Source organism: Macaca nemestrina, chromosome 10 (genome assembly GCF_043159975.1).
Source record: "Macaca nemestrina isolate mMacNem1 chromosome 10, mMacNem.hap1, whole genome shotgun sequence".
Lineage (NCBI taxonomy): Eukaryota > Metazoa > Chordata > Mammalia > Primates > Cercopithecidae > Macaca > Macaca nemestrina.
In genome coordinates this window covers 140,552,579-140,562,117 of record NC_092134.1, presented here as the reverse complement: position 1 = coordinate 140,562,117, position 9,539 = coordinate 140,552,579, and the positions used below count along the sequence as shown (strand labels likewise).

The window sequence follows — 9,539 nt, the reverse complement described above, 5'->3', positions numbered from 1 at the left end:
CTGTCCGAGACTGATCTTCCGATCTAGAATAAGACTGGTGTACGATGCCTGTCATCAGAACAGACTGGCACAAGTAGTGACACCAATGAACCGCATCCACAGTTTTCTGAGTGATGTCTACTCTCCACCTAAAATGGAATTTTCCCCATGACCTTATAAAACATAATTGTCACATCTTCCATACCCCTCCTGACAGCCCCCAAGTGGCAGGAGAAAACAGCCAGGGGCTAAGGGCCCAAGGGACTTGAAGAAACAGTTTAAGGTCTGCAGTTTGGTCAGCTTAATTCTTTGTCCTCTGACCAGCCCTGCCTCTTTCATTTCCAGACCTTAGAGAATTTTTCCCAGCTTTGATTCAGAAGGTATTATTATAACCCCTTTCCTCCTTCTTAATCCAGTAGGTCTCACTCTGGGAAATCCACTCAAAAGAGCAAGGCAATGACTCTCATTCTGTTTCCCAGTTCCAAATTCCAGGTGCTTGTCTGGAGTGAAGCTGCCTGTTTTTTTTTCTCCCAGCTTTTCTCCACCCAGCATGTCTCCTGACTGTGCAGCTGAAGACACGGGGGGCAACCTCAGGAAACGCAGCCCTTTCCATGCCCAAGTTCATGTCCTGAGAAATAGGGACACCTTGAAAATGAGGACTTTGGAAGTCACCCAAAGGATGGTGGCTACTTTATGGAGTCCTGAAGATACACAGCCACCACTCCTAAAGGCAAAGAAGTAGAACAAGGATGTAGGTCAGGGATAGAGTGGAACCCTGGTCATCAGGGTTTTTAGCCTCATCGTGGGAAAGGTGGCAAAGGAGGATGATGGCCTCTCCGTCCCTAGAGGCCTAGAATAATTGAAATATCATTGTTGAGGATTTAGAAACAATTCAGCAAAGAGGCCACAACAGGGGCTGCTGACTCCCAGAAGACCTCTTTAAACTCCAGGGGCAGCAAATACTTGCTGACGCAGTCCGGGCCAATTCCATGTTTTAATGAAGACCTGCCTCTGGGGCAAATGTCAGCACAGGGAGGACTGGGAGGAGAATGGAGGCAAGAAAAGGGCATATTTTGACTCCCTCTGGGTCTCTTCCCAGTTCATGGAAGGACGTATTCAGCTCACCCACCCACAGTGATCCGTGTGGTGGAGCCGCTGACATCTCAAGGATTTGGGAAGGTGAGAAGAGTACACGTTCCATCTGGGGGTGTTGTCCCAGCCATGTCAGCCTACCTGGCGGTGTGTGAGGGTGTCTGCCGCCCTGACCCCCCTCTGCTGATGTCCCTCCCCTCATGTGGTCCAGGTGCCACCTGACACAGGCTCCTGTGCAAAGACAGGTGGGGAAGCCTGAACCTCACTCACAGGGAGGCCCGTAGCTGCCAGAGTCCAGGTTCTCCAGTGGCTACGATTTGAGGAGGTTGAGGGGGAAGACAGGAGGCAGAGAAGAGTCCTACAACTGTCAGGAATGGGGCACCTTTCCCTGTCCCTAAGCAGAGCTTCCTCTTCCCACTGCCCTCCCCGGCCCCAGCTCTCTGTCTTTCCCAACACCTAGTGAGAAAGACGGTGCGTGGAAGGGAGTCCCATGGGCAGATGCTTACACAGCCTCTTTGTGAAGCCACTTCTGGGCTTAACTTCATTCATCAATTTATTTTTACGTCAAAGCAATGAAACGCTTCTTTGTGGAGCCAGATACCAGTATAACAGGTGAATGGGTTTCTGCCACATCTCCACATTACTGGGGGGGATGCTTGAACCACCTCCCTAGGACACACACCTTTAAGGCACAAGGGCTGGGGTTGAGCTCTAGATAAGGGACTTTCCTGCTCCTGCAAGGGTGAGCACTGTATACACAGACAAGGAGGGCGCAGCAGAGTGGCTCCCTCGGGTGGAAGTAGTACCATCAGAAGCTCCTGTTATTATGAGATACATTCTATTTATGTACATTGAGAGAATACTACAATCAACACTTTTACCTGGGATGACTTTAAGAGGTTTGAGCCAAAGTAGCTGAAGTGGCAAAGATCCGTGGTCTTTGTGGGGTATTAGAGAAGCGTTCCAGGCACTCTGGATCTTGCAGCTGAGTGGATGAAGGGTAAACACATCCGAGAGGAGTCAGAGTTAGCATTTTTCATGAAAATTCTCCCACATCTCTACTAAGAATGAGGAGGAAAAGATGAAGACTAAGTAATTACACTGAGGTTTGAAATGTTACGTCACCAGAGCCAAGTCCTCTCCCTTCAGATAGGTTACTGGCTGCGACACAGGGACACCCCCACCTTTTCAGGGCATCCCATGCACCCCAATTCTCAGAATCTAAGGAATTTGACTTTGTAGGGATCCCAGAAAGGGCACCGTGCCACTTCCCCTGGTGTGAATCAGACATACATTGTACATTCATTTCTAAAATTCACTCATGCACCTCAAACCAAGGTCGTTATCAAAAAGCTCTGGGTGGAAGAGCTTGTAGGTTTTTTAAGAGTGGGTCATTTCTATGTGAGGAAATGCAGAAATGGACAGAATGATTCTTATTCACTGTTTGGGTCTGGAGAATTCCCGTTATGGAATTCTTAGAGATCTCAAGTTTATTACCAAGGGAATTAGGAAAAAGAAGTGAGCAGGCACCAGGCCAAGCAGTGACTCCCTTGCCAAGGAACCTGAGGCTGCAGGATTCAGGGACCTCCTTGAGGAAACCTCTCCTGGCCACTGGCCAGGAGAAAAGAGAAGGTTCTCCTATAGAGTGAAAAGAAGCAAAAGAGAGTGGGTCACTGGGTCCTGTACATAGCACCCAACCCCAAGACTTCCCAACATGGAGAAACTATACCAATGTTTAAAAGGGGGAAAGGAAAGAACTTGCACATCAAGGGAAGACGATTTGTAAACACACAGTCCTGTGCAAAAAGATCTCCTTCAGGAGGTGTCTCCAGCATCCCAAAGCTGTGCGCACCTCCTCTTTTCCTGCTCAGGCCACCTATGCATCCAGCTGCAGCCCATCCCCACACCTGAAATCCATCTCTTGAATCCCAGCCAGATTATATACCACCCCATTTCCATGTCCTGTCCTGCCCAGAATGCATGCTGTTCTCCCAGAGCCTGATGGGAATGAGGCCTTGCAATGAGGCCATGGGAAACAGAGATGAGCATGTCTGGACAAGTCTGTGATGGTAGTGGATGAGAATAACCCATGGCAAAACACACACGCTCATTAAGAAATAGGGTGACAGATTCCCCATTGGTGAAGCACTGAAAGGTCTATTACTCTCATAACATTGCTGTTTCATTTTAATCCACCAGAGCTACCATGCAAAACTTTCCTCCAGTGAAAGGCTCCAGATAAAGCTCCCCTCTCCTCGTGTCCTCCTGCTCAGACCCACCTTCATCCGCCAAACCAATCTGTATCATGCCTGTTATCAGAGAGGCACAGAAAGATGGGCACTGCCTCCATTGTCACTGTTCCCCACACCCCTACACACCCCCACATCCTCCCCTCCAGGCTCCACGACTTCACAGTCTTACTGTTGTAAATATCATTGTACAGTTTGTAATCCTCAAATAATCCCATTGTCAGAGGCCTCGCCTGATGGCCTTCTCACCCTCGAGAAAGGCCAGGGAACCTAGAAGGGGCAACCCTTCAAGGAGAGCTTCAGGGTCATCTCTGTGTGAGACACTATTGTATATTCCTGTAAGATTGCATTTTTATCTAAGGAATGATGTTATTTAAAAAACAAACAAAAAACACAAAAAATAAGAATTGCAAATAAATTTCTTAACAATGTCTACATTGGCTTCATTGTATCTTCCCTCTTCCATATTTCTTCCTTTCTCCTGTTTCCTAGAGGTCGCAAAAACAAACTTCACTCAGTTATCTCAATTGTCTGGGATCTCCAAAAGGAAGAAGACTGGAGAGAACACAGGAAATATGAATCCAATGATAATACCTAAGTCCATTCAGCAGTTAATCCATCTCCTATTTCTTCCTTCTCAGGAAAGAGTTGACAGGAAAATGGCCAACAGTTAAAAAGGAGACAAAATCAGAGGAATTCAATGGCTAATTCACATGGGTTAGACAGGAAGAGCTGTCTCCTAAATTGGTTTTGAAAGAAGGACAGAAGGGAAGAGGGATGGAATGTAGGAGAGCAGAAAGGACGGGGAGACATGATAATATATAAAGTACTATGAGGACTATACAAATGTAAGATTGCTTTTCTTTTTTTGGTTACTATAACTTAAACTGACTTCGATAAAGCTTTCAGAATAACCCCTTAACTAAAAATAATTTGTCCCAGAGATTGTGGGAAGATGGCAGAGTAAGGAGCACCAAGAATCCTCCCTGATAGACAACAAATACACTGGCAGAATCTGGTTTGTGTAACTATTGATATTTTGAAACTCTGGAGTCTAATGAAGGTTTGCAACTTTCAGGGGGAGGCTCGGACAGTAAATCAAGGTTAATTTTGGTCAATTCCGGGTCTTAGTACAGTAGCAGCTAATCCACTCTCCTCCCCTAGCCCATTTTCTACTCCTGGAAGGGTGAGCACTGCATAGACAGGCATGAAGAGAGAACCTGGGTGACTTCCTTGGGTGGAAATAGTACCAGCAGAACCCATTATTATTATGAGAAAGTACTATTTATCTCATAATACAGGCAGCTGAGCACTTTTCCAATACCAGCTTGCACAGAGTGTAGAGGCCAGAGTGGGCTGAAAGTATCCTGTTCTTCAAATTTCGGGGATCTTTGTTCAGGATACTTATTGCTGCTGCTAATCACAGAGGTGCAAACACAGAGGTGGGCAGCTACTTTTGTTGCACCTCTCCCCACCGCTGCAAGCCCCTCCACCACCAGCTGAAGTGATTTCCAGATAATTTGAAGAGCCAGCACTCCTCCTCCCCCTTCGCTTTTCTCTCTTTCCTTCTTTGGGAGCCAGACATTAAAGACTAAGACACTCAAAAGCAACTGCATATACAAGGAAAATTAGAAAGTGACTGCACATACCCAGGGAAAGAAACAGGCTCAGAAAACACCTGAGAAGACCTGAAATTTACACCTCATGCTGATGCTTGGCACAGAGTTGCCTAAAAAATTAAAGACAAAAACATCACCACCAAACCCTAAGGAAGGAAGAAACTCTGATTTCCAGAGTTATCACATTCTTAGATTCAAATGTCCAGTTTTCAACAAAAAGTCACAAGGCAAAGAAAGAAACAGGAAAGTATGGCCTGTTGAAAGGAAAAATAAATAAATTAACAGGAACTGCTCCTAGAAAAGACCTGATGGCAGATCTACTAGACAAAGAATTTAAAACAACTCTCTTTAAAGATGTTCAAAAAACTAAAGAAAGATATTAAGTCAAGTAAAAGATGTATGAACAAATGGTAATATCAATAAATAGAACACCTAAAAAGAAACAAAAAAATTCTAAAGCTGAAAAACAATACCTGAAATGAAAATTTTACTAGGGTGATTTAAAGTCAGAATTGAGCAGGAAGAAGAATCAGTAAACTTAAAGATAGGACAATGAAAATTATTGAGTCTGAGGAACACAGAAATAAAATATTGAGAAAAGTAAACAGAGCCTAAAAAGACTTGTGGGACACCATCAAGATCAATGTACACATTGTTGGAGTCCAAGAAGAATAAGAGAGAAAGAAAGGAGAATAGAGAATATATGAAGAAATAGTAACTGGAATTTTTCCAAATTTGACCAAAGACATGAATATAAATATCCAAGCTTAACAAACTCTAAGTAAGATGAAAAAGACCCATACTAAGACATGTTATAGTTAAATTTTTGAAACATAAAGAGAGACTCTTAAGAGCAGCAACAGAGAAGTGACTTATGACACACAAGAGTATTCTGAGTAAGATTAACAGCAAATTTCTCACCTGAAACTTTTGAGACCAGAAGGCAGTGGGCCAGTATATTCAAAGTGCTAAAAGAGAAAAAAACAACTATCAGACAAGAATTCTATATCTGGCAAAATTGTCTTTCAAAAGTGAAGAAGAAATTAAAGCCTTCCCAGATAAGCAAAAGCTGAAGGAGTTCATTACCACTAGACCTACCCTACAAGAAATTCACTCCTGCAGGGTGAAATGAAAGGACACTGGGCAGTAATTTGAAGCTGTATGAAGAATAAAAGATCTCAATGAAGGTAAATACATGGGCAATTATAACTCTGCTTTTTCTTTTCTACTCCACTTTTATTTTCTACTTGATTTAAGAGACTAGTACTTAAAAAAAATTAATCTAAAAGGTAGTATTATTGTAACTTTAGTTTGTAACTCAACATTTTATTTTCTACATAATTTCAAAGACTAATGCATTTTCCAAAATTATTAGTTTGTGTTTTGGTGCACATAGTGTATAAAGATGTAATTTTGGGACAGCAACAACTCAAAGAACTGAGGACGGAGTAGTAAAGAAACAGAGTTTTTATATGTTATTGAAACTAAACTGGTATAAATTCTAATTAAAGTGTTATAATTTTGAGAGTTTAAATACAATCCCCATGGTAACCACAAAGAAAGTTGCTATAGAATATACATAAAAGAAAATTAGAAAGGAATTTAAGTGCTTTACTACCAAAAAAATCAACTCAACACAAAAGAAGACAGTAATATAGGAAATGAGGGACAAAAGAAGGTATTAGAAAACAATGGCAAAATAACAGAAGTAAGTCCCTTGTTATTAGTAATTACTTTAAATTTAAATGGATTAAACTGTCAAAAGACAGAGCTTGGCAGAATGTATTGAAAAATATGAGCCAACTATATGCATCTGCAAGAGACTCACTTAAGATCCAGACACAAAAACAGACTAAGAGTGACAGGGAAAGATATTCTATGCAAATAGTAACCAAAAGAGAGCAGGAAGCGCTATACTAATATCAGAAAAAATAGACTTTACATTTTAAAAAGCTTACAAGAGACATTATATGTTAATAAAAGGTTCAATACAGCAAGAAATTATAACAATTATAAACAGTTTCACACCTAATAACAGACCATTGGTATATATGGAACAAAAACTTCAGGCAGAATCAAAGGGAGAAATAGACAATTCTACAATAACAATTGGAGATTTCAATACTCCAGTGTCAATAATAGATAGAATAACCAGAGAGGATAAATAAGGAAATAGAGGACTTAACACAATAAACCAACTATATCTAACAGAGATACAGAAAATGTTATCCAATTACACCAGCATACACATTCTTCTTAAAAGCACATGGGGCATTTTCCAGGGTAGACCATATGTTAAGCCACAAATGAAATCTCAATATATTTTAAAAGCTGTCATACAAAGTATCTTCTCCAACCACAGCAGGATGAAATCAGAAATACAAAATAGAAGGAAAGTTGGAAAATTCACAAATTTGTGGAAATTTAACAGCAGACTCTTAACCATTGAATCAAAAAAGTAGATTTCACAAGGGAAATTGGAAAATACTTAGAGACAAATGAAAACAAAAACACAACATACCAAAACCTATGGAATGCAGAGAAAGCAGTGCTAACAAGAAATTTTATAGCTATAAGTTCTTACATTAAAAAAAAAAAAACTTAACAATCTCTCCTTACAACTTAAGAAATTATAGTAAGAACAAACTAAACCCAAAGCTAGAAGGAGGGAAAATTATAAAAATTAGAACAGTAATAAATGAAATATAGAATGGAAAACAGAGAAGTACCAATGAAACCAAAATTGGTTCTTTGAGAATATCAACAAAATTGACAAGTTTTAGCTAGACAGACAAGGAAAAAAGGAGAAAAGACTCAGATTACTAAAATCAGATATGAAAGTGGAGGCATTACTACTAATTATATACAAATTAAAAGGACTGTAAGAGAGTTCTATGAACAATTGTACACCAAAAAATTGGATTACCTAGATGAAATGAACAAATTCCTAGAAAAACAAGACTCACCCAGACTAAATTACAAAGAACTAGAAAATCCACATCGTGCTATAACTAGTAAGGAGATTAAATCAATAATCAAAAATCTCCCCATAAAGAAAGACCATGAACCTGATGGCATCACTGGCAAACTCTACCAAACATTTAAAGAACATCAGTACCTGTCAAACTCTTTCAAAAAAAATTGAAGAGGAGAGCACACTTCCTATCTCATTCTTTGAGGCCAGCATTACCCTAATACTGAAGCCAGACAAAGATACTACCAGAAAAGAAAAGTACAGACCATTGTCTTTTATAAACATTGATGCAAAAATCCTCAACAAAATACTAGCAAACCATTATATGCCATAACCAAGTGGGATTTATTCCTGGAATGCAAAGATGTTTCAACATATGAAAATTGATCAATGTAATAGACCACATTAATAAAATACAGGGGGAAACACATGATCATCTTAATTGGTGCAGAAAAAGTATTTGACAAAATTTAATATCCTTTCATGATAAAAACATTCAACAAACTAGCAATAGTAGGAAATTACCTCAACCTAATAAAAGCCATATATGAAAAGCCCACAGTGAGCACCAAACTCAATGATGAAAGACAAAGAGCTTTCCCTCAAAGATCAGGAGCAAAGCAAGGATGCCCACTTTCACCACTTTTATTCAACATAGTACTGAAAGTTCTAGCCCTAGCAGTTAGACAACAAAAAGGAAAAAGTCATCTGAATTAGAAAGTATGAAGTAAAATTAGCTCTGTTCACAGGTGATATTATCTTCTACGTAGAACATACTGAGGATCCCAGACACCAAAAAAGTTAAACTAATCAATGAATTCAGCAAAGTAACAGCGTACAAAGCCAACACACAAAAGTCAGTTACATTTCTGTACACTGATAATGAAAAATCTGAAAAGGAATTTTGAAAATAATTCCATTTACAGTAGCATCAAAAAGATTAAAGTGCTTGGGAATTAAGTTAACCAAGGAGATAAAAGACTTATACAATGAAAACTATAAAACATTGCTGAAAGAAATAAGAAAGATATAAATGGCAACATACCCCATGTACATGGATTAGAAGAATTCATATTATTAAGGAGTGAGTGCCACTGAAAGTGATCTGAAGATTCAATGTGATACCTACCAAAAATCCTAATGATATTTTTTGCTGAAGTAGAAAAACCCATCCTAAAATTCATATGGAATCTCACAGACATCAAATAGCCAAAACAATCTTGAAAAAGAACGAAGCTGGATGACTCACACTTTCTGATTTCAAGACTTACTACAAAGCTACAGTAGTCAAAATAGCATGATAATGGCATACAGACAGACATATAGACCAATAGAATAGACTTGAGTGCCCAGAAATAAACCCTGTATATAGTCAGTTGATCTTTGACAAGGGTGTCAGGACCATTCAATGGGAGAAAGAACAGTCTCTTCAACAAATTGTTCTTGGGAAAATGTATATCAACATGAAAAAGAGTGAAATCAGACCCCTTAGTACTACCATATACAAAAATTAATTCAAAATGGATCAAATACCTAAATGTAAGGCCCAAAATAATCATAAGAATTAAATTCTGCCATATACTACAACATGGCTGAAACTTGAGGACATTATGCTAAGTCAAAATA

At 39.7% G+C, this 9,539-nt stretch overlaps 1 long non-coding RNA gene across 1 annotated transcript in view; it reads right to left on the bottom strand.

Annotated features, from left to right (window-relative positions):
* Positions 1–1,441: 1,441 nt before the first annotated feature.
* Positions 1,442–9,539, bottom strand: part of LOC105484119 (uncharacterized) — a 43,856-nt gene continuing 35,758 nt past the window's right edge. The window contains exon 5 of the long non-coding RNA XR_988766.2: positions 1,442–5,907. This is a non-coding gene — a long non-coding RNA (uncharacterized lncRNA). The remainder of the gene's footprint in view (positions 5,908–9,539) is intronic.